This window comes from Salvelinus fontinalis, chromosome 27, assembly GCF_029448725.1.
Source record: "Salvelinus fontinalis isolate EN_2023a chromosome 27, ASM2944872v1, whole genome shotgun sequence".
NCBI lineage: Eukaryota > Metazoa > Chordata > Actinopteri > Salmoniformes > Salmonidae > Salvelinus > Salvelinus fontinalis.
The window spans coordinates 21,627,884-21,651,966 of NC_074691.1; the positions used below are offsets into that span (position 1 = coordinate 21,627,884).

The 24,083-nt window shown below is 42.4% G+C and overlaps 1 pseudogene; it reads left to right on the forward strand.

Moving 5' to 3' along the window:
• The window catches only part of LOC129825650 (uncharacterized), a 92,332-nt pseudogene that overhangs the window by 48,771 nt on the left and 19,478 nt on the right, over positions 1-24,083 (forward strand).

Genomic DNA, 24,083 nt, shown 5'->3' on the forward strand with positions numbered 1-24,083 from the left:
CAGGTTTACCAGTTGAGGGAGAGTGTAGCGAGAGGGAGAGAGTGGGATGGAGGTTATTTTGGAGGTGAGAGACATGGACAGACTATTTATTACCAAGGCTCGGAGGTTTTCTGTCCTGTCCAGCCTGTCAGAACACAATACTGAGGCCAGGAGCAGAGACATGAGACATAGGATTCCAGCACTCACCGAACTCTCCTCTCCCTGTTACACTCACAGACCTGTTATTAGGAAAATACACAAATTCCATCACAGCTACACAGTACCGTTAGAGACAGCAGTTTTTCCTGACTACTGGTTGTTCAAGAAAATATGTTGTTTTGGTAGAGGGCCTAGATACCATATTTATCACAATAACTATTCCAGCCACTGACACACTGTAATACCAAGCCTTACATTTTAAACTCACCACACTTTTCAAAGCACGTTTGGGAACACATTTGAAAAAGTAGAAATTGGCCTGTAATTTTTACCTCTGACATCACCAACCGATGTCTCAGGCTCATTGGTGGCCACTCTGTCTGTGTTTAGTGTTAGCTGCCTCAGCCGCCCTGTCTGTCACACACAGTCGTCTCTCGACAAGATGATTTGACTTTTTCAGCCCGGCCTGTAATGGTTCTATTGATTTGGAGAGGGCCTCTTAAGCATGGGGACTGTGCCAGGTGAGAAACGCCTGTCATTGAAACGTCCCTTGACTCTCTGTCTCTCTCACACACTCACTCACTCACTCACTCACTCACTCACTCCCTCACACACTCACTCACTCCCTCACACACTCACTTACTCCCTCACACATTCACTCACTCACTCACTCACTCACTCACTCACTCACTCACTCACACTCTCACTCACTCACTCACTCACTCACTCACTCACTCACTCACTCACTCACTCACTCACTCACTCACTCACTCACTCAGTGACAGAGCCAGGAGATATGCAGTATTACATATTTTATGAATGGCTCCGGAGCAGGGCTAGTGCAGCAGGGGTGGAGATGAGTGTCACAGTGAATGTGAGGTATTAATGGCTTTTTTCTTTTCCGTCACAAATTATTTGATAAAAAATACATCTGGAAATCCACCTCGTCTTTTTACCTTCAACTAGGTCAAGTATTATAACGATGTTCTCATGTTTTTAGCTTTAAGTGAATGTCTTTCATCTTTTATGGATGTCTGCTACTTAACTGAGTGTGTGTGTGTGTGTGTGTGTGTGTGTGTGTGTGTGTGTGTGTGTGTGTGTGTGTGTGTGTGTGTGTGTGTGTGTGTGTGTGTGTGTGTTCGAGGCATAAAAGAAAATGTCAGAGCATCAAAGACAGAGATTTGGGCCCGTGTGGAATCAGATGTAAAGAAAAATGTTGTGTCCCTATTGAGGTACAAATTTTATCAGCTAGCCCAAGACAGCACTCACGCAGCACGCACGCACGCACGCACGCACGCACGCACGCACACACACACACACACACACACACACACACACACACACAATCTCACACAGCACACAGAAAAATCGCATTTAGCCAACACACTGCACACTGGGTACATATGACAATATGGCTTGGCACACTGTTGTGACACTGTGCCAGCCATGTGCATTGTGTGGCATGGAAGCAATTAATTTCACCTCTTTCATGCATGTCCAGAGTCTATCCCTGTCCTCCTCAGTGAGTCCTATGGCTGTGGCTCAGCCTCACGGTGGAGGGGAGGGGAGTATTTTTCCACATTGTGTTCCATTGTCTACAGGTGGTACCATCTGCTGTTATTCTCTCTCTGCTCCAATCGGCTCGGAGCGTCTACTGAATGACCCGCTGCCTGGGGGGTGAGGGTTGTGTGTGTGCCTGTGTGCATATGTGCATGCTCGCTGGTGATGGGGGGAAAAATCGATACAGTTCCATATCGGGATTATTATTTTTGATGATATATCGTATCGTTTTGACAACACTTTTTTGTGCTAGTTGGTTGTACCTGCACAAAAACTCCAGAATCTTTCCCTCATAGCTTGTTCATCTTCTTTTAAAAAGGGAGCCAATTTGTTTTCAGCAGTTTTATTTCCATGACTGATCAAAACTCATTTTCTCATGGCTCTTTCTTGTCCCTCAGCAGCAGACATATGGTGAGCAATATGATTGGAACATCGAATCGCAATGAAACAGAGTATCGAATCGCAATACATATAGAATCGTGAGAATCGCAATGCATATCTTATTGGCACCTACGTATCGTGATCATTTCGTATTGTGAAGTCCCTGACAATTCCCAGCCCTAGTGCCACTGTGCATGTGTGCCGCGTGTGTGACAAGCCCCCGGCACGGTCAGAGTCGTGTTTCCACTCTCCTCAGCCTTCGAACCCAGAGAGAAGCTCCCTATAGTATACTTCTGCACTTAAATAAAACCAACAAGAAATGTAATAATCATAATAGATTATTGTAACTAGTACATGTAACTGTATACTTCTAGAGAACTCATAAGGGACTGATTATGTACATGACCAGTTTCACACATTGATTATGCAGTTCAGTATCATTTCTGGGGGAATTCTGGCCTTATGTATCTGCCTCATATTCTGTTTGACCCCTTTTTCTCTGTTTATTTGTCCTCCTCTCTGTCAGTTGTTCCCAGTGTGTTGAGCTTCAGTTCTGTAACACGCTCCAGATAGGATATGTAGAGTCTGAATGCACTGGGTCACCCAGGTACAAATCTATTAGCATCCTTCCCTTCCACATGATGTATTTCCGTGTCCTCACCTTGGTAGCTCTTACTCCCTCACAGCCTCCTGTGTGCTGCTTCACCTAACACAGACAAACCCTGTCTTTGTCCTTTGTCAACTCCAACATTTTGGAGTGAAGTTGAAAAAGGAGATTACAGTGTCATGCAGTTACTCTCAGCCCTCTCTATACCAAATAAGTGATCTTCCCCCCCAGGAGTTTTGGTGCCGTCTGTATCAATCGTCTCAGAGCAGGAGTGTTGACCTTTTAGATCACAGTGAATTTGGGCTGTGACGGTAATTGAATAACCGTGTAACTGATGGTTATGCATTAGGACCGTCAGGAAAATAAAATAACTATCAAAACCATTTCAATAGGCCTACATTCATTTTTGAAGAAAAACATTGTTGTATTCACTTTATATTAATGTAAATAAACTTTATCTAATAATGTGAGTGTTTACTAATGATTAAAAGCAATGGTTTAGCTAATGTAGACTGTCAATTAAACTTTCTACATTTAGTCTTTCCAACTGTTCTTTGATGCGTCAGCAGCTAATCCACTTGATGCGCAGGGGTGAAAAAGTGCTAGTCTGTAGGGCCTTTCTTTTATACAATGCACATTTTCATTGCTTGCTAGTACATAAATCAATTAGTCTTCTTTTAAAAAATGTTGCATGTGTTTGACTATTCATTCATTATTCAACAGCAGTCAAGAAGAAGCCTATATTGTGCTAATGTTGTGTCAAATGGACAATGCGCCTCTCCAACCTGGCATTGTATAATCTGATACAAACTATTTTCTTCAATTATAGACTAATCAATGCTGATAAATAGGCTATGGACATGTTGGGTGTATTTGTTTCTATTTTAATTACTGTGCATTTAATCTTCATACTATTCGACAGCTATCTCTCTCCCCTTCATACTTTCCTTGTCAATTTACTAACTTATAACCTACTATCAAAAAGCTTAAGGTGGGCCTAGGTTTGATAATACGTTTTAAGAAAAGGATAAATATTTACTCTTGTGTCTGTCATACACTGGTGGTTGACAGATCCTTTTACAGGGGTGTGTATGTGTGAGTTCACTGATTCTCTCTATAGGCTTATCTGTCCATTCAGAATGTTTCCTAAAGTAGTCGGTCTGGACTTCGTCTCTTTAATAGGAATCAAACGCTCCTGTCATGATGTAATCTTGTAAAAGGCCTGTTTTCAGTAGTTTAGTCTAAATGATGTCTCTCCTTACTGCTCTTTGAAGAACATATGCCAATGCCACTGCCATCAAATGACCACAGCAGCGGGTTTTGTGACGTCAGGCGACGATTTCGGGAAAAATGTGAGGAAACCCATCTGAATTAGTGTGAATGGTTTTGTGTGTCGAAATAGGATCCATATAAAAAAAAAAAATATGCAGAAAAGCCAGCAGACAAGGAAGGCATATTTCTTGATTTTGACTCGGTTAATGTTGTCAATATGAAAATGCGACAGATCCTCTCCAACCTGGCATTTCCTAATTTGTTGATTCATATTTAGTAAGTAATAACCATAATAATAATGAAATGCCACGATAATAACGGTGTGTAATGGCTTGTTTCAAATAGGTTTTATTAAGCATATTCATGTAAACACGTGTCACATGGTGAGGAAACACTCCTGCCTCTACCAATAATAAACTCTGTATATTGTGACAGGTATTGTGTGAAGGTGACCACGTACCATATTGGTACGGTCCAGTTCCACACGTCCAAAGCGGACTTTCACTTCCGCCTTTCTCTCCTAGACCTTGAGGAATAGGTGACCAGTATTACTGGGACAGGCCACGTGGTCATCCCAGTATTCCCATTCTATTCTAACAACGGTAAGTCACATTGTTTCAAGCAGGGATGGAAGACAAGACAGATCACACATTGTTCTTTCATATATTTCCTGTGTCACTGGCAATCATGTTGACAGAGTATTAATTAGCTCAGTAGGTGTTGCGTCATATCAGTGTATTCTCTTTGTTCATGTACTGTACTGTATTTAATTAACTGTCTATTACAGTCATTTACCTATACTGTGATAGGCCTATCACTTTAGAGATATCTGTCAGCTCTCACAGCCGTCTGTCTCAGTGTACCATTATATCATATACTGTTTACCTCCCTCCCAACCTCCCACACACTCCCTGATACTGCCATGTTTGCTCAGATAGATGACAATATAGGTTCTTCTGTTTTTCTCTAGTGAGTCTACGACATTACCAGTTTATTGTCAGTGTTATGATGACTATGTGTCTCCTGCTCATAGTCTCTCTCTCCCTCTCTGTGTGAACACAGCAGCAGCATGTTGCCTGTCTGTCCTAAAATATGCCATGAATCCATTAATAGACTGTTAGCCAGACTGTCAATCACACTCAGACTCAGTCCGGGAGGCACAACTTTCATCATACAATATTGTTTTTCTGCTACTTAAACTATAGTGAGGGGTAAGTAAACAACCATTTAGGGTGAATGACCCCTTTTGGGTTGGGCATCTCAGAGTTGTTTAATTAGTTATTAGTGAGTTGGTCTGGGGACAAATGGTAGAAAAGTGAAACTGAGGACTAGATATTCAATCTAGCCTGCATAAACATTTGAGTATAAGGCTGTGAAAGTGCTGGGAATATAAGACAAACATAAGACAAGATACTGCATAAGCATTTAGACTGGTTTGATCGATTGTCGTTGTCACTAAAATACCCTGACACGTCAAGGCTGCTCTTTCAATCTATGATTCTTCTCACGTTCATCTCTCTGAAAGGGCTAAAGCAGTTTGCTGACACTTTTCTAATTTTGTTTCTTTGAATTGGAATTTCAATGAAAACCTATATTTATGTTTTGCCTGTCCCAGCCGCCTCCTGTGGACCCCCCAAGGCAGATGGGAAGCAGAGCAAGGAAGAGGCCAGAGTGACAGGCTCTACCTAGGGAGGAAGGGCCATGGCCACAGAGACTCCTCACTGACCAACCAGACCCATAACCAGCCTCACGCCCAGACCCAGCAGCCCATGGAGACTATTGTAGCCATGCTGACAGCTAACCTCTCAACCATCACCCATATGATAGAGTCTTCTGTCACACGCACACACACATCCAAGTCTTTATCAGATGCCCAATCTCACTCATACACATACTCAAGAGGGGAAGGATGAAGGAGGGGAAGGATGAAGGAGGAGGGGTGAGGGGTGAAGATACAGAAGAACTGGTGAATTGTTGTGTTGTTAGGATTTCCACTCATATTCTCTATCTGTCAGAGAGGCTTTGATTTCCACATGATTTATGAGTCCTTACAGACAGTATGGGCAGGGGTGAAAAAGTTTTAATTTCTTCCCGGCATGCTCTTTTTATTGTATTTTTTATGGGCCTAATCATAGAATTACATATAAAATCCCTATTCATTTAAAGTGGAATTAACAATATTTTAGCAACATGAAATCGTATTAAAATCTGTTCAAGGAAGAATATGACTACAAAGGGAAACCCAGATGCTAGCTGCCCAGTGACGCGAACCTACCAGTTGAGCTAAATGCCTTTTATGCTCACTTCGAGGCAAGCAACACTTAAGCATGCACGAGAGCACCAGCTGTTCTGGATGACTGTGTGATAACGCTCTCAGTAGCCGATGTGAACAAAATCTTTAAACAGGTCAACATTCACAAAGCCACTGGGCCAGATGGATTACCAGGACGTATACTCAAAGCATGCGCGGAAGAACTGTCAAGTGTCTTCACTGACATTTTCAACCTCTCCGTGACCGAGTCTGTAATACCTACAAGTTTCAAGCAGACCAGCATAGTCCCTGTGCCCAAGGAAGTGAAGGTAACCTGCCTAAATGATTACCGCCCCGTTGCACTCACGTCGGTAGCCATGAAGTGCTTTGAAGGCTGGTCATGGCTCACATCAACAGCATCCTCCCAGACACCCTAGACCCACTCCAATGTGCATATTGCCCCAACAGATGACTCAATTTCAATCGCACTCCACACTGCTCACCTGGACAAAAGGAACACCTAAGTGAGAATGCTGTTCATTGCCTACTGCTCAGCGTTCAACACCATAGTGCCCACGAAGCTCATAACTAAGCTAAGGACTCTGGGACTAAACACCTCCCTCTGCAACTGGATCCTGGACATCCTGACGGGCCGCCCCCAGGTGGTAAGGGTAGGCAACATTAACATCGACAGGGCTGTAATGGACCGGGTCGAGAGTTTAAAGTTCCTTGGTGTCCACATCACCAACAAACTATCATGGTTCAAACATACCAAGATAGTCATGAAAAGGTTCCGACAAAACCTTCTCCCCCTCAGGAGACTGAAAAGATTTGGCATGGGTCCCCAGACACTCAAAAGGTTCTACAGCTGCACCATCGAGAGCATCTTGACCGGTTGCATCACCACCTGGCATGGCAACTGCTCGGCATCTGATCATAAGGCACTGCCAGAGGGTAGTGCGAATGGCCCAGTACATCACTGGGGCCAAGCTGTTAGGTATGCCTCTAGGAAGAGGGAAAGCAACACCCTGCTACAACTCAACTCCTATAGGAAGTGAAAGAGGTATGGGACTGTAGGTGCGAGTAAGGATGACAAAGGAATAGAGTGGTACCGTTTACAAGGAATTTATTCCGTCACATGGTAATTTTGGGGAAAAGGGGCTGAACGGAATCAACGCAGAGAAAGTAAATATCAAAGCCCCCTTTCCTACTTTACCTGCCTAACCACTACTTACCTAACTTGCACCACCTGGTGCACTAACCAAAATACAGGGGGTGGTCCGCCCAGGTCTTACCTAGTGTGAATAGACAGTGAATATACTACGGGTATATGTATGCCCGCGGGCCTCTTGCCTAAGCACTCCCTAGGTGCCTTCCCCTTCCCCCCTGGGAACAAATGAAATAGAATATTACAAACTATCTCACAACAAAAACTGAGAAAAAACTAACTCAGGACATTAAAGAAGCTCTCTCTGAGCAACAAACTAGCACAGAACATAACAATCAGCTCTCTCAGCAACAACCAACATCTAACACACTAATCATCAGCCTCATCTCAGCAAACATCTTTCTTCTGAGCAACAGAACACTGGCTTTTATAGCGTCAGAAGGAGTTGGTAATTGAAGACAGCTGTTTCTGACGAGAGGGCGGGGTCAGCTCCAATTAGCAATGTCTGACCGATCAACTGCTTCGGGGAATTTCAGGAAGCCATCTTGAAACACACACATACAATTACACAATCCACAACACAGAAACTGGGGAACGTAACACAAGCTTCCTGCCATCCAGGACCTAGTATGTAATAGGCGGTCAGAGGAAAGCCCATAAAATTGTCAGAGACTCCAGTCAAATCAAATCAAATCAAATCAAGTTTATTTTATATAGCCCTTCGTACATCAGCTAATATCTCGAAGTGCTGTACAGAAACCCAGCCTAAAACCCCAAACAGCAAGCAATGCAGGTGTAGAAGCACGTCCAGGTCCAGGCAGGTCCAGTCACCCAAGTTATAGACTGTTTTCTCTGCTACCGCATGGCAAGCGGTACCGGAGTGCCAAGTCTAGGACCAAAAGGCTCCTCAACAGCTTCTAACCATAAGACTGCTGAACAATTCATTAAATTGCAACCGGACAATTTACATTGACAACCCCCCCCTTTCTTTGTACACTGCTGCTATTTGCTGTTTGTTTACCTATACATAGTCACTTCGCCCCCACCTACATGTACAGATTACCTCAACTAGCCTGTACCCCGCACACTGACTCGGTGCCCCCTGTATATGTCCTCTTTATTGTTATTCTTATTGTGTTACTTTTTATTATTTTATTTTAGTCTACTTGCTAAATATTTTATTCTTCTTAAACTGCACTTTTGGTTAAAGTCTTGTATGTAAGCATTCACGGTAAAGTCTACACTTGTTGTATTCGGCGCATGTGACAAATACAGTTTGATTTGATATTACACCTTTTTTTACCTTTTCTGATGAGCATGATCTTAGATATGGTCATTTTCACCTTTTCATACATTTATAGAATGTTTGGGAATGACATATAGTAAGGCATTTGTGAAAATTCTATAGCAATATACAGTGGGAAAGCGACCGTTTGGACAATTACTAAACACTGCAGTAAATAAAACTTAGTAAAAACATCTGTCTTGTCCAGGACCGGAGTCTACGCAGACCGGTGCGCCATAACCAATCAGCGCTACTGTAGGCCATTTGCCACACGGGCCTGCCATCATTCACTTTGAACTGGACTGTATGTTTAAAGACAGTAGCAACAGAGCAACTTCAAATTATTTGTCTTTTGAGCTTCTAGTCATGATATCTATGCAGCCTACTCAATCACGTTTTATAGCTACTGTTTACAGGCCTCCTGGGCTGTACACAGCGGTCCTCACTGAGTTCCCTGAATTCCTACCAAAGATTGCTAGATGCCCTTCCAGACTCTACCCAATGATGTCGGAGTACAAAAATCAGTTAACCACCTAAGTGAGGATCTACATTTAACCTTGCGTAATACCCTAGATGCAGTCGCACCCCTAAAAAACAAATAACACGAGAAACTAGCTCCCTGGTATACAGAAAATACCTGAGCCCTGAAGCAAGCTTCCAGAAAATTAGAATGGAAATGGCGCTCCACCAAACTGGAAGTCTTCCGACTAGCTTGGAAAGACAGTACCATGCTATATCGAAGAGCCCTCGCTTGATTAGCCTATTTTTACAACCCAACTGAGGAGAATAAGAACAATCCAAAATGTGTTTTTGATACTGTCGCAAAGCTAACTAAAAAGCAGCATTCCCCAAGAGAGGATGACTTTCACTTCTACGGTGATGTATTCATTAACTTCTTAGACAAAAAGATCATGATCATCAGAAAGTAAATTACAGACTCAAATCAAATCCAATTTTATTGGTCACATACATATGGTTAGCAGATGTTATTGTGAGTGTAGCGAAATGCTTGTGCTTTTAGTTCCGACAGTGCAGCAATATCTAACAAATAATCTAACAATTCCCAACAACTGCCTAATAGTTTGCCCCAGGTGATGCGTTGTGCAGACCGCACCACCCCCTGGAGAGCTTCTTTGAATCTGCGTATTTTTCTTAAACTCAGTTGTCCAGAGTCTTCACAGAACTGCTAGGACCTAGGATTGATGGAGACACTTACGTTTTTCATGACACATTCACGAAAATAGTGATGGCCTCTAAACCTTCCAGCTGCTGAAAGAGCAACTTCCTGTGCTTGGCCCTCCTATGTTGAACATAATAAACGGTTCTCTATCTTTTGGATGTGTACCAAAGTAATTAAAAGTGGCAGTAATAAAGCCTATGTTGAAAAAGCCAAACCTTTTCCTGGAAAAAGTAAAAAACTGCTGGCCTATATATCCAATCTCCCATTCCTCTCAACATTTTTTGAAAAATCTGTTGCCATCCTGAAGACAAATAATGTATAGGAAATGCTCCAGTTTGGTCTTAGACCCTGTCATAGTACTGAGACTGCACTCGTGAAGGTGGTAAATGTGACCAATTGCCTTGATTCGGTCTTTTGTAGCAACATTTGAAATTGTGTTTTTTACATGGATAAAAATAGAGACTCAGAGCTATAAAATGGTATATCATACACTACAGTTGAGGATCAATGCAAAAGTAATTCCGCTTTGTAATTTTATAAGATGTTGAGAAAATGGCCCTTGCATTATTTGGTACACCTACTGGAGAGCTCTTGTTTGTCTACTCCCATTCAGGATTCACATGTTCGGCCATGTGGTAAACACACATTATTTCAAATAAAATCTAAGTTTATTTTTCACATGCACAGGATCCAAAGGTGTTAACAGGACAGTGAAGTGGTTACTTGCATAGTAGAAATATCAGAAACCGACAGCGTCCAGATACAAATATTTTATGAATATTTCATCATTATTAGATATGATATGAAGGAAATGCTATAACCACCCCCAGCCACATCTAGCTAAGTGGATATTGTCTAGACATATACACATGTTCATGAAATACAATAGATTGCTATAATCAACCCCAGACACACCTGGCTAATGTTTAGCTAGCTAAGTAGCTAGCTAGCTAAACAATGAACCGGTATAATCCCAACTCATACTACTACTAATACAAACATTGTCATAGCTATAGTATCAATCTGCAGGTAGCTAAAGCTAACAAACTACATTCAATGTCAGCTAGCTAACATTATGCTATAACTAGCAATGCAAATGGGTTTCTGATTCAAATAATATTACTACACAGATCATACACGTAACGTTAGCTAGCGAGCCAGCAAGCTAACGTTTGCTAGCTAACTAACAGTACGCTTAACTTGCAATAAAAATTACTTTCTGATAAAATTAGAAAGGTATATGTGAAAATGTAGCTAGACTCTTACATTTTTCCATGTTTTTTTTTTTTTTTTGTCATTTAGCAGACGCTCTTATCCAGAGCGACTTACAGTAGAGTGCATACATTTTTATTTTTACATACTGAGACAAGGATATCCCTACCGGCCAAACCCTCCCTAACCCGGACGACGCTATGCCAATTGTGCGTCGCCCCACGGACAGAGCCTGGGCGCGAACCCAGAGACTCTGGTGGCGCAGCTAGCACTGCGATGCAGTGCCCTAGACCACTGCGTCACCCGGGAGGCCGTATACATGGATGAACGCTTCACGGCAGATTGGAACCATTTAACTCCGTTTTGTTTGAAGCTACATCTTGTTTGGCCAGCGTTGTGTCAAGTCACTCTGGTTCACACTGACCGTGGCATGTGCAGAAAGTAGTATAGTAATTAACCCTGATGAAGACAGCTTGTCTGTCGAAACGTTGGACATAAATATTTTTGCATCTGAGCTCCTAGAGTGTGTGGCTCTCCTTAATTTTTTAAGTGTGCAGAAAGTAGCCCATCACTTTTTCCAACTAAACTATCGATAGCGACGGCTAAATTCAGAGCATTAATGTTGTTGAGGAAAGTTGCAAAACTTTTGTTTTTCTCAATGGCTAACGTTATATATTTCAAAAACGGCGCGGCAGAAAGGACTATCAACACATACTGAACAGCTCAAGTTATATAGACAGAAGCATGCTACATGGAAGACAAATACAAACTCATCTCCCGGTATATCCAGCCCATCCATTATCTAAGCCAAACATGGCTAACGTTAAGGTTCCTGTCTTTATCCGTGGTTAAACCTGGGTTGTAATTTAAGAATTTTATTCTTATTTATAGATGGAATACACGTTTGTTATTAAGACACATGAAAGAAAGCTCACATGTTCCAGAAGGCATTTTTGCCCCAAAAACACATTTTATGTTTACGTTCAAATGCCGCTCCTGTAAAGTAGTGACGTGCGACATATGCCTAGTTTCCTGAAATGAGTCACAAATGACCTTATAATGGCGTCAGACGAAGGCTCTGCATCTGGCCTTGTGCTCCTAGACCTTAGTGCCGCTTTTGACACCATCGATCACCACATTCTTTTGCAGAGATTGGAAACCCTAGATGGTCTACACGGACAAGTTCTTGCCTGGTTTAGATCTTTTCTGTCAGAAAGATATCAGTTCGTCTCTGTGAATGGTTTGTCCTCTCTGACAAATCAATTGTAAGTTTCAGTGTTCCTCAAGGTTACGTTTTAGGACCACTGTTGTTTTCACTATATATTCTACCTCTTGGTGATGTCATGCGGAAACACAATGTCAACTTTCACTGCTATGCGGACGATACACAGCTGTACATTCCAATGAAAAATGGTGAAGCCCCAAAATTGCCTACCCTGGAAGCCTGTGTTTCAGACAGAAGGAAGTGGATGGCGGCAAATGTATTACTTTTAAACTCGAACATAACATAGATGCTAGTTCTAGGTCCCAAGAAGCAAAGAGATCTGCTGTTTGATCTGCCAATTCATCTTGATAGTTGTACAGACGTCTCAAATAAAACTGTGAAGGATCTCGGCCTTACTCTGGACCCTGATCTCTCTTTTGACGAACATATCAAGAATATTTCAAGGGCAGCTTTTTTCCATATTCTTAACATTGTAAAAATCTGAAACTTATGCAGAAGAGCTAATCCATGCTTTTGTCACTTCTAGACTACTGCAATTCTATACTCTCTGGCTACCCAGGTAAAGCACTAAATTACCTTGAGTTAGTGCCAAATGCGACTGATAGAATCTTGACTACAACCCCAAAATTTGATCATATATAGATTTTACTGCTAACCTACAAAGCATTACACGGTCACAAGACTCAGTCCTCCTTATTTCTAAGCAAACAGCTGGAGGCTTTCTCCTATAGAGTATGGTCTATCCATGTGAGAGATGCAGACTCGGTCTCGACCTTTAAGTCTCTACTGAAGACTCATCTTCAGTAATTGAGTGTAGTCTGGCCCAGGGGTGGTAAGGTGAACGGCAAGGCACTGGAATGACGAACCGCCCTTGCTGTCTTTGCCTGGCTGGCTCTCTCCACTGGGATTCTCTGCCTCTGACCCTATTACCAGGGCTGAGTCACTGGCTTACTAGTGCTCTTCCGTGCTGTCCCTAGGAGTGGTGCGTCACATTGTGCCAAGCTTTTTTTCTCTATACTCGACTTGAGTGGTTGAGTCACTGACGTGATCGTCCAGTCTTGCGTCCCCTCGGGCTTGTGCAGTAGAGGAGATCTTAGTGGGCAGATCTTAGTCAGCCTGAGCTCAGGGTAGTAAGTTGGTGTTCTGTTGATATCCCTGGTGTGGGGACTGTGCTTTGGCAAAGTGGGTGGGGTTATAGCCTGCCTGGTTGGCCCTGTCAGGGTGTATCGTCGGACGGGGCCAGAGTGTACCCCGAATCCCCCTGTCTCAGACTCCAGTATCTATGCTGCAATAGTCTATGTGCCGGGGGCCAGGGTCAGTCTGTTATATCTGGTGTAATTCTCCTGTTTTATCTGGTGTCCAGTGTGAATTTAATTATGCTCCCTCTGATTCTCTCTCTCTCTCTCTCTCTCTCTCTCTCTCTCTCTCTCTCTCTCTCTCTCTCTCTCTCTCTCTCTCTCTCTCTCTCTCTCTCTCTCTCTCTCTCTCTCTCTCTCTCTCTCTCTCTCTCTCTCTCTTGCTCCCCTCTCGGAGGACCTGAGTCCTACTACCATGCCTCAGGACTACCTGGCCTGATGACTCCTGGCTGTCCCCAGTCTACTTGGTCGTGCTCCTGCTCCAGTTTCAACTGTTCTGCCTGCGGCTATAGAACCCTGACCTGTTCACCAGATGTGCTACCTTGTCCCGGATCTACTGTTTTTGACTATCCCTGAAATATAATCCCTCCCTCCCTCCCTCCCTCCCTCCCTCCCTCTCTTTCTCTCCATCCCTCCATATCTCTCTCTCTCTCTCTCTTTCTCTCTCTCTACCACACCTGCTGTCTCGACCTCTGAATGCTTGGCTATGAAAAGCCAACTGACATTCAGGTGCTGACCTGTTGCACCCTCTACAACCACTGTGATTGTTATTTGACCCTGCTGGTCATCTATGAATGTTTAAACGACTTGAAGAACAATCTGGACTTAATGGCCATGTACTTTTATAATCTCCACCCGGCACAGCCAGAAGAGAACTGGCCACCCCTCAAAGCCTAGACCCCCTCTAGGTTTCTTCCTAGGTTCCTGCCATTCTATTAATCATGCATTGAACTGCATCCATCTATTCTGCCAACAATGCCTTGCTGTACTTCATGGAATTTTGAGTCAAATAGAACCTATTTTTAAACCTCTTATAAAGTTGGTTTTGAAGCATAGAAATTAGAATTTGATATTTTTTACTGATATTATGATTGTCTGTTTGTTTCATATCTGCAAAGTGGTTAAAACACTGTCAGTTCCACTTTAATAGGATATCTATGGGCCTAAGAGTAAAGATGTGTCGTTTAACTTAAACAACTTTATTAGCCTAACTTTTAATATGGCATAAACACACCCAGTCATGATGTATTCATCTGACGCTGCTGCTACTCTCTGTTTATCATATATGCATAGTCACATATATGCATAGTGCTGCTACTCTCTGTTTATCATATATGCATAGTCACTTTAACTATACATTCATGTATATACTACCTTAATTGGCACGACCAACCAGTGCCCCCGCACATTGGCTAACCGGGCTATCTGCATTGTGTCCCACCCACCACCCGCCAACCGCTCTTTTACGCTACTGCTACTCTCTATTTATCATATATGCATAGTCACTTTAACCATTTCTACATGTACATACTACCTCAATCAGCCCGAGTAACCAGTGTCTGTATGTAGCCTCGCTACTTTTATAGCCTCGTTACTGTAAATAGCCTCGCTACTTTTTTTCACTGTCTTTCTACTGTTGTTTGTAATTCTTTACTTACCTATTGTTCATCTAATACCTTTTTTGCACTGTTGGTTAGAGCCTGGAAGTAAGCATTTCACTGTAAGGTCTACACCTGTTGTATTCGGCACAAGTGACAAATAAACTTTGATTTGATTTGATTGTCAAATAATTACTTCAAAAGGCTCATGTAGGCTACCTGCGCACATTACTCAGGGATGGCGAAATGACAGGGGGTGCTAAAAATAAAAAAAAATTTGGTATGCTATTTGTTAGTCAAATTGTCTGTAATTAGATAAACGTAGCTTCTCTTCTGTCAATACTTGCTCTTCTAGAATACAAAATAAAGCCTTGCTCACCAGAATAATGTCATAAAATTATAGATCAATGCATCATCAACAATCTAGTTGACATTGGTAAAGTTTCCTCTTTCATTTCTGCTTCTCTCGCGGAGTGAGGACGTTTGTGACCAGGGAGACTTCAAAATGACATCAGTTTGACTCGTTTTAAGGAAATTAAATGCTATGAAAACGATCCAACATGTGTCAGTTCGTCTCGGATGCATATTTTATGTTGTTCAAAATTATGTCGCTGACAGAAATTGCATGTTTAGGCTACACAACAGATCTCCAAGCCCGCATTTGCATTCTCTCAAGATGCTGAAATAAATAAATGATATTTCTCCACTCCTGTTCCCAAGACAAAATGTACAGTAGGTCTATAATTTTACCGTGAGGAGCACTTAATTCTGCAGGAGTTAATAATATAATAGGCTATATGTGAGGCTTACAGTCCATGTCCAGACTTCAGTTACTATTCCAACTATTAGGCTACTCCACTCTAAAATAATTCCGGCATCCATACAGTGCCATTTGATAAGTGCAAAGAAACATCACTTACAAAACACCCAAAAGTGTTATGAATTAAATTTGGTGATTGTCCTTCATTAGGCCTACACAAGTCTTGTAACCTGAATTGATGCGTAGACTGCTGTCCGCGCGCGTCTCGGTCTCGGCAACTCATCTCTGCCTTGGCAAAATGTCAGTTTTATCGTTGCACCACATGGCATTTTGGAGCTTATTCCACTAGTTTCAAGTCTATTCACACATTTTTCATGTGTCTGACATGCGGTAATTATAAGTAGTGTAATTGTAATTATAAGTAGTGCTACTGTAGTAGCCTACAGTTTTTTTGGAATCTATGTTTTCATTATTGTGATAGGCTCATGTTTTACCGGTATGGCATACCCCACTATTTAATATGGGATACGTATACGTTGGTTCACACGCATGCTCATTGAGTGGTTATCTGAGTGACTTTGTACCCTTCAATGGACAGAGGTGTCTTTGGGTGAAAACTCTCTTCAGAGATAGATTATGGAGCATTTTCTCAACTCCGTAACATCAAACAACAACAACCCTGTAGTAATCAATAGTAATTAGCTACTAGCTACCCGCAGATCAGATTGAGTGATGTTTAGGAGAAACAGATCAGATTGAGTGATGTTTAGGAGAAACAGATCAGAATGAAGACGTATTGTTCAAGGTGCTGCTTTTACACCACTCTACACGGCATACTGTTAGAACTATGTTAAACATCTAAATGATCAATCAATCAATGAAATGTTTTTATAAAGCCCTTCTTACATCAGCTGATGTCACAAAGTGCTGTACAGAAACCCAGCCTAAAACCACAAACAGCAAGCAATGCAGGTGAAGAAGCACAGTGGCTAGGAAAAACTCCCTAGAAAGGCCAGAACCTAGGAAGAAACCTAGAGAGGAACCAGGCTATGAGGGGTGGCTAGTCCACTTCTGTCTGTGCCAGTTGGGCATTATAACAGTGCATGGCCAAGATGTTCAAATGTTCATAAACGACCAGCAGGCTCAAATAATAATAATCACAGTGGTTGTAGAGGGTGCAACAGGTCAGCACCTCAGGATTAAATGTCTGTTGGCTTTTCATAGCCGATCATTCAGAGTATCTCTACCGCTCTTGCTGTCTCTAGAAAGTTGAAAGCAGGTCTGGGGCAAGGTAGCACATCCGGTGAACAGGTCAGAATTCCATAGCCGCAGGCAGAACAGTTAAACTGGAGCAGCAGCACGACCAGGTGGACTGGGGACAGCAAGGAGTCATCAGGCCAGGTAGACCTGAAGCATGGCCCTAGGGCTCAGGTCCTCCGAGAGAAAGAAAGAAAGAGAGAGAGAGAGAAACAAGAGAGAACGAGAGAGAGAGAATTAGAGAGAGCATACTTGAATTCACACAGGACACCAGATAAGACAGGAGAAATACTCTAGATATAACAAACTGACCCTAGCCCCCCGACACATAAACTATTGCAGCATAAATACTGGAGGCTGAGACAGGAGGGGTCGGGAGACACTGTGCCCCGTCCGACGATACCCCCAGACAGGACCAAACAGGCACGATATAACCCCACCCACTTTGCCAAAGCACAGCCCCCACACCACTAGAGGGATATCTTCAACCACCAATTTACTATCGTGATCACAAAGAAACAATTAACTTAATGTGGTATTCACTGTGTCTCAGGTTTGTTCAGTACACAGTATAGCACAGGCAGTGGCATAGGTTCTGCTGTTTCTCTGTGATGGTGGTGGTATTGATAAGATGTTGTTCTCTTCCTCTATCAACTCAGACAGAAATGCTATTGCTGTTATTGTTGACTATATTTCCTGCATTTCAAGGTCATAAGTGTATATCACAGGAGGTTGGTGTCACCTTAATTGGCGAGGACAGGCTCGTGGTAATGGCTAGAGTGGAATAAGTGGAATGGTATCAAATACGTCAATTTGCTCCACTCCAGCCATTATTATGAGCCGTTCTGCCCTCAGCAGCCTCCGCTGGTGTATAGTGCAGGGTAGGCAGAGGTGTGTGTGTTGTTGTTGTTGACTTATCTCTATCTCTCTGTCTCTCCGGGCCATAAGTACATAGTGAAGGCGGAGGTGTTGCAAGAGCTGGGATCTGGACGACTCTCAAATGGCCTTTGTACATACGCTCAGCCACATGGAGAGGAATGAGATGAAAGGTACACACACCAGCCAATCACAGACGCACATAACACAAACCAGACAATGTCAGATGCATAATACCCATAATCCTGCACCCAAGAGAACCCAGCAGCCAATGAGAGCCTCAGAAAGACCATACTCCCCGCTGCACAGACATTCAGAAAGGCCATCTGATGACTCACAAGTCCCAAGCAACAATGTGTTGGTTTTCTACCAGAGTGATATGACATGAAGGGGGATATGACCTGTAGGGAATTCTTGATTTTTCACAGACAATTTTTTTTGTTTGAATCCTCTCTTCTGTCTTGTAGAAGTTACTCATTGGCCAGTGAACACGTTGTCCCTCCCTTCACCCCATCTGTGGTCAGGTGAACTACTCTGAAAGGTTGCTGGATCGAATCCCCGTGCTGACAAGGTAAAAATATGTTGTTCTGCCCCTGAGCAAGGCAGTAAACCCACCCTACGCACCTCTCTGATTCAGGGGTTGGGTTAAATGCGGAAGACACATTTCAGTTGAATGCATTCAGTTGTACAACTGATTAGGTAACCCCCTTTCCCCTTTCCACTGTCTGAATGAATAGGCTAATATCCCAAAGAGATATTGGGGTTATTTTGGGTCAGGTTTCAACTTTCCTATCAAATATACCAAATATTTGGGTTGGAATCACATGATTCATTCATATTACAATTCAGATAGATCTCCCCCAATATGGATCAGATTAGTAATCACATTTCCATATTGCATTTCAGATGTCCCCAATGTTTGCATGTTGTGTCTGAAATGTGCCAGATATGCAGCAGGCAGGCGGGTCTCTGTTGGTTCTCCCTGTGACTAGCCGTGGGGCTGTAATCACATCTCTAATGCAAGGCAAATTAATATAGCTCCTTTACCGAATCACTAGATGTGAATTGGGAGGTTTTGTGGCCCCTCTATATGAGGCAATAACCCTGTGTCGTTGCTACTGCCTCCCATACGTCTTTGGATGCTGCACAAATTAGACGGGCGAGGGAAGAAAACGAGAGCTTTGAAATGGACTAAAACTCTGGAAAAAAAAAAAATTCTGAGAGGATAAATTCATTGAGGGATGGATATTGGTGGGGTGAGGGAGAGGTGGGACTGGGCGAGTGCAGACCGATTTGCATGACTGCCTGAAGAGAATGGTTTGCCTAATAATGTTAGAATCTAGAGCTCTAGAAAATAACTTCAATACCCATTAAAAGAAAGGTTCGCTCTGCATACACGTGCATGTGTGTGTCAGTGTCCATCATCTTGCATTCTTCAATTCTCTTGCCTACCGGTGTGTATTGATACTAAAGGAAAATATATGACAAAATGTTTAAAAGTGCTGACCATTGGTTAAAACAAATTACTGGGTTATTGAATTTTCGTGTGTGTGTGTGTGTGCATGTGTGTGTCTGTCCACACACACACACACACATGTCACCCCCCCCCCCCTAGTTTTCCAATAAGCCAGTGAAATTGGGTCAATAACAATGAAGTCAAAATGAAGTTGGCTTTTCGCCCCATGGTGCCCTGGGAAATATCTTGGCAGCAGGAAAGTGAATTAATTTAGCCTAGTTTAACTCTGTCTCAGCGGTGAGGGAACTGCCTTGATCACGCTGTCCACATGCTCATGGTTACAATATGTTCTCAATGTAGCACTGTTCTGCTACTGTCTTTTGAAGCCTCTCTACGCTGAGAATTATAGCAGGTTTTCTCAGCTTTTGCTGGAATGATAGCAGGTAATCTCAGTCAAGCCCTTATTACACTGGGAATGAGGGCAGGTTCTCTCAGTCAAGCCCATATTAGACTGGGAATGATAGCAGGTTATCTCAGTCAAGCCCTTATTACACTGGGAATGAGGGCAGGTTATCTCAGTCAAGCCCTTATTACTGGGAATGATAGCAGGTTCTCTCAGTCAAGCCCTTATCACACTGGGACATATAGCAGGTAATCTCAGTCAAGCCCTTATTACACTGGGAATGATAGCAGGTAATCTCAGTCAAGCCCTTATTACACTGGGAATGATAGCAGGTTCTCTCAGTCAAGCCCTTATTACACTGGGAATGATAGCAGGTAATCTCAGTCAAGCCCTTATTACACTGGGAATGATAGCAGGTTCTCTCAGTCAAGCCCTTATTACACTGGGAATGATAGCAGGTTATCTCAGTCAAGCCCTTATTACACTGGAAATGATAGCAGGTTATCTCAGTCAAGCCCTTATTACACTGGAAATGATAGCAGGTTATCTCAGTCAAGCCCTTATTACACTGGAAATGATAGCAGGTTATCTCAGTCAAGCCCTTATTACACTGGAAATGATAGCAGGTTATCTCAGTCAAGCCCTTATTACACTGGGAATGATAGCAGGTTCTCTCAGTCAAGCCCTTATTACACTGGGAATGATAGCAGGTTATCCCAGTCAAGCCCTTATTACACTGGGAATGATAGCAGGTTCTCTCAGTCAAGCCCTTATTACACTGGGAATGATAGCAGGTTATCTCAGTCAAGCCCTTATTACACTGGGAATGATAGCAGGTTATCTCAGTCAAGCCCTTATTACACTGGGAATGATAGCAGGTTATCTCAGTCAAGCCCTTATTACACTGGGAATGATAGCAGGTTATCTCAGTCAAGCCCTTATTACACTGGGAATGATAGCAGGTTATCTCAGTCAAGCCCTTATTACACTGGGAATGATAGCAGGTAATCCCAGTCAAGCCCTTATTACACTGGGAATGATAGCAGGTTATCTCAGTCAAGCCCTTATTACACTGGGAATGATAGCAGGTTATCTCAGTCAAGCCCTTATTACACTGGGAATGATAGCAGGTTATCTCAGTCAAGCCCTTATTACACTGGGAGTGATAGCAGGTTCTCTCAGTCAAGCCCTTATTACACTGGGAATGATAGCAGGTTCTTCATTGGCTTGGTCCTGGTTAAATGACAAGGACATTTTCTGGTTGATGCATCATGGATGTAATTGTAACATGTAGGCTTTTATACCTACATTTACATTTGAGTTATTTAGCATATGCTCTTATCCAGTGTGACTTACAGGAGCAATTAGTGTTAATTGCCTTGCACATCAACAGATTTTTCAGCTATCCAGCTCGGGTATTCGAACCAGAAACCTTTCGGTGACTGGCCCAACCTCTTAACCACTAGGCTACCTGGGAATGATAGTTTACAAGAGGGCAAGGTTGTTAGTCTCATTAGGATACAGGTTGGATAGACATTGAGTATACAAAACATTATGAACATCTGCCCTTATTGATGTCACTTGTTAAATCCACTTCAATCAGTGTAGATGAAGGGGAGGAGACAGGTTAAAGAAGGAGTTTTAAGCCTTGAGACAATTGAGACATGGATTGTGTATGTGTGCCATTCAGAGGGTTAATGGGCAAGACAAAATATTTAAGTGCCTTTAAACAGGTTACGGTAGTAGGTGCCAGGCGCACCAGTTTGTGTAAAGAACTGCAACGCTGCTGGGTTTTTCATGCTCAACAGTTTCCCGTGTACATCAAGAAGGGTCCACCACCCAAAGGTCATCCCTGTGGGACACTTTCGACACCTAGTAGAGTCCATGCACTGACAAATTGAGGCTGTTCTGAGGGAAAAAGGGGCACCCTTTGACAGGAAGGTGTTCCTAATGTTTAGTACAATCAGTGTAGGTGTACACATATAAGGGGAGGCAGGTAGCCTAGTGGTTAGAGCATTGAGCCAGTGACTGAAAGGTTGCTAGAGCGAATCCCTGAGCTGACAAGGTAAAAATATGTTGTTCTGCCCCTAAACAAGGAAGTTAACCCATTGTTCCTAGGTCGTCTTTGTAAATAAGAATTTGTTCTTAACTGACTTGCCTACTTAAATAAAGGTTAAATAATTACTATGTAGAATACTAGAATGGGTATGAACCTTCTTATTATGGGGTAAATGTCAGCCATATTTTTCAGGGAGTTGGTGTGCCATGGTTTGCCAGTGCTGTGATAAGATATTGCGTAAAACAAAGCATTTGAAGAATGTATCTGCATTGTATGTTTGTTAGCTAGCTAGCCAGACAGTTTTAGAGGAATGCTTCCATTCATTGTTCATAATAACTGCCAATATGCCAACATTCCATTCAAAGATTGCAGTCAATCCACAGCCATGCACTGGCTGAAATCAGTTGATGATAGGATTTACACAAAATGTAAATGCAACGAGTACTGTATCATATAATAGCACTCAAGCTTTCCCCCCATTTTTCTTTTTTACCTTCATGGTCTGTTTACATATATTTTATAGGCTTTTTATACAGAACATTTGTATACAACCTGTATTTATAATTATATGACAATCCTTCTATTACACAATTTCTGATATCACATGCCTTACTTTTATTTTCCTGCATAAGTAAAATCAGAATTATTCCACTACTGCCATTCATTCCAATTAGACTGTTTTGGATTTCTCCCTGACCAATATGGCTGACATTTTCACCCCATTCTGTGGGTGTACATACGAACAATGACACGTACAAATACATGTCCAATACTGTATATAGTACAAGAGAGCTCTGTGGCGCAGCACTGCCAGATATAGCCATGGTTTAACTTCCTTACCATTGCCAGGCTTGATATTACTGTCTATGATGGGTATAAACAGCATTTTCTACTGGAAATGGATGCTAATGATAGTGGTGAGTTATGATCAGAATGGCTGGGTGAGGTGAGTATCATGCTCCGTAATTATCAACCCCTTCAGTACAGATGACAGGTTGTCAGTTAAAATGATGGATTATCAACCAGTTCTAATGGAGAAGGTGGAATAGCAGTTGCCGCCTTGCATTGGTTCACAGTAGTAGTAGTCTACACAGTGCAACAGTGCCATCTAGCTCTCTGTGTCTCCAACACACACTGACTGGTGTTGTGCTGTACGCTTTATCTCTACTCAATAGAGTGTGAACGGAATGTGAATGACTAAATTGGTCACAATAACTTTGGATTAAAAACACAATTTCACATGATTTGAATGGCAGGGGAATTGCTTGTCATTTACTTTCCGTTTTAAGTCGTAATGGAAATGCACGTTGGTTGTTTTTTAAAGGAATGATATTGCACACATGCCGTTCCCTTGTGGAAATGTTGTTTTGAATGGCTTTGTATTTGCCATGTGTTGTAGCTCCACTGTTTAAACAGCATTAAGGCATCAGACCATGTCAAGAAAATAGACCTAAACAAGTCCGATGCATAATGCACAGAATACACTCACTGAATAATGAACTCACATAATCTCTAATAAAGACGGAGCAGTTATTGGGATACCAATGTATCTATAAGGTTTGGGTTGCTGCTAAGGGCTATTTAACATGCTGTGTATATTTCTAATAAGAGCTATTCAAGTACAAATACATGTAATTGATTTAATTATATTAATAGGTTATTGTTCAGTGCTTGTACCTGTCATGCTACTGACCATCTGATTGTTGACCTCTGTTCTTATTGGTCCTTGGTCACAGTGCACGGGGAGAAGCACGAGGACCCGGCCACTCCGTTCATTGCTGATGCCCAGAGCAGCGAGGGCCAGAAGTCGTCCATGCCCAAGGACAAGGACCAGTGGCGACCCGTCATTCAGGGTAGGTGGGGCAGGGCCCCACCTGTTTTGAGACCTACATTTTTAACAAAAAATAATAATTATACAAATATATAAATGTATATACTGTATATACAAAAAAACATGGGGGAGGCTTGCCTGTTTTGCATGTTATTTTGGCATGAATACGTGTCACATATCAGTTTTCAAACAATGCAAAAGTTTATAAAGCCGATAAACAAACATGGTCTCTTTTTTGTTTTCTTGAGGAAGGCAGCTCCAAAATGTAGATGTTTCAGCCTAGCTCAGTGCTTTCTGTGGTGGTGGGGCAGGCCAGCAGAAAATAGGAGCATTGCACCGTGATTGGCTCTGTGTTCTGTCACTTATGAGGACCTTACACAATCACCAAGCTTAAGTCCATAGAAAGGGTAGACATCCAACATTTCAGC